The sequence below is a fragment of the Penaeus japonicus genome, unplaced genomic scaffold (genome assembly GCF_977035675.1).
Source record: "Penaeus japonicus unplaced genomic scaffold, GWHDUDI00000001_assembly GWHDUDI00000042, whole genome shotgun sequence".
Classification (NCBI taxonomy): Eukaryota; Metazoa; Arthropoda; class Malacostraca; order Decapoda; family Penaeidae; genus Penaeus; species Penaeus japonicus.
The window spans coordinates 16,517,480-16,519,979 of NW_028234444.1; the positions used below are offsets into that span (position 1 = coordinate 16,517,480).

At 32.8% G+C, this 2,500-nt stretch overlaps 1 protein-coding gene across 1 annotated transcript in view; it reads right to left on the reverse strand.

Annotated features, from left to right (window-relative positions):
- The window catches only part of LOC122266246 (solute carrier family 2, facilitated glucose transporter member 1), an 89,316-nt gene that overhangs the window by 78,428 nt on the left and 8,388 nt on the right, over positions 1-2,500 (reverse strand). The window lies entirely within an intron of this gene.

A 2,500-nucleotide genomic window follows, 5' to 3' on the forward strand; every position in this document is an offset into this window, starting at 1 on the left:
TGAATAAAAACTACAGAAGAGGAACAGAGAGAGACACAGAGAGTGAAAGATATATATATATATATATATATATATATATATATATATATATATATATATATATATATATAGAGAGAGAGAGAGAGAGAGAGAGAGAGAGAGAGAGAGAGAGAGAGAGAGGGAGAGAGAGAGAGAGAAAGAGAGAGAGAGAGAAAGAGAGGGAGAGAGAGAGAGAGAGAGAGAAAGAGAGAGAGAGAGAGAGAAAGAGAGGGAGAGAGAGAGAGAAGGGGAGATATAAAGTGAGAAGGAGAGAGAGAAAGAGAGACAGACAGACAGACAGACAGACAAAGTAATCCAGCCAGCCAGAGTGTTGGAGAGGTATACTGACAGACAACAACTAAAAAAACAGGTCAAGTTGCAAATCTCATTATACATTCATTAGCAAAACTAATTAAACTAATTACTAAACTTTTCTGTCAACTCTTCACACAGAGAGTTCTGTTCATTATCATCATTATTGTTATTATTTCATTATCGTTACTATGCATTTTTGTGGTCGTTGTTATCATTACAATTACTATCATTATCATAATCATTATCATCAATATTGCTCTTATTTTCATTATCATTATCATCATTATCGTCACTATTACTATTATTGTCGTTGTTATCATTACATGACTATCATTATCATAATCATTATCATCATTATTGCTATTATTTTCATTATCATTATCATCATTATCGTCACTATTACTATTATTGTCGTTGTTATCATTACATTACTATCATTATCATCATCATTATTATTCTCATTATCATCATTATCATCACTATTACTATTATTGTCATTATCTGATTGCTGTATCGTTATCTTTCATTCCTGTACAATCTTTCTGCTCTATCACGTGCTCACATTCTGATGTCCTGAAGGTCATATTTTCACACCATGAAAGGTTCTTGTCTAAGTATTTGCCAATTTATAATAATCAAAATGAAATTGGAACTTTACCTGAACTATTTAATTAAAGGAAAATTTATTAGAATAAGATTTGTCTATTTCTATTTTTTTTTGTATTGTTATTTTATCGTGGGTCTCAGTTAGTTTAAAAATACGGGGTTATATTTTGTTAATCATATTTTGTAGGAGGGTTGATAGTGTGAGAGAAAGAGAGAGAGAGAGAGAGAGAATATGTAAGAAACAGAGAAAAAGAAAAGGTGAAAGATAAAGAGGTAAACAGGCAGACAGATAGACAGAGAAAGAAAAATATTTAGTAATGCACAAAATGAAAGACAAACACATCTGCCAGAAAGACGGAAAAATAGACTTGCAAACAGAAACAGTTATACATACATACACACACACACACACACACACACACACACACACATATGTTTATATGTGTGTATGTGTGTGTGTGTGTGTGTGTGTATGTGTGCGTGTGCGTGTGTGTTTGTCTGTATTCAAAAAATAACCACAGAGACAACAACAACATAAATAAACTTTGTCTTCCCTAGATGTTATTAATGATTCATTCTCGTAACACAAGATAACACACGACACCACTCACTCCTTGTTGATGCCATATCTTCATTCACAAATTTGACCATCACGTGATCACAACATGATAATCTGAAGGTGAATTTTCTTCACAGTGGCATTTCGAATTCAATTAATTACCTTATTGTAATTGAGAGATGTTACAAATATAGAACATAAATTTCTGTGGAGAAAAAAAATACATAATGTAAAGTTTGTAAGTATCAACTAAATATATATAATATTATTAAAACAACTTTAATTACGTCCTAAAATATATACTATTTTCTAACGCATTGCATGATAATACTTAAGAAAAATTAACGAGGTCTTAAAGATATATTTAAGTAAAGTTAAGTTTAAAAACACTGGTTATGCTGTTACCATGGCTGCGGTATTTGCCGGCTGTTAACAAGAAAGTTATTTAAAACTCTATTTAAATGTTTGTAAAAAGAGAGAAAGGATAAGAACTGGAGAGAGAGAGAGTGAGAAAAGGGGAGGGAGAAGAAGGATAAAAGGAGAGAGTGAAACTTAGAGAGAAAAGGGGAGGGAGGGAGAGAAAAAGAGAGAGACTGAGACACAAACACACACAAAGAGAGAGAGAGAGAGAGAGAGAGAGAGAGAGAGAGAGAGAGAGAGAGAGAGAGAGAGAGAGAGAGAGAGAGAGAGAGAGAGAGAGAGAGAGTCACATGCAGAAAGAAAATCAATACATCAGACAGAGAGAGAGAAAGACGAAGAGGGAGAGAGAGAGAGAGAGAGACAAACAGAGAATAAAACAGAACGAGAGAAAGTGAGAGAGAGACAGAAAGACAAAGACAGAGAAACAGAAACGGAAATAGAATGAAAATAATCTAAAGAAAACAAAATACCAAGATAGAGAGAAAGAAATAACGTAAGATTAAAAATTTAGAAAACAACTTTTCTAAAATCTGACTTACTAACATCCATATAAGTCTCCTGGACAGGAATATGTCAGAAAAT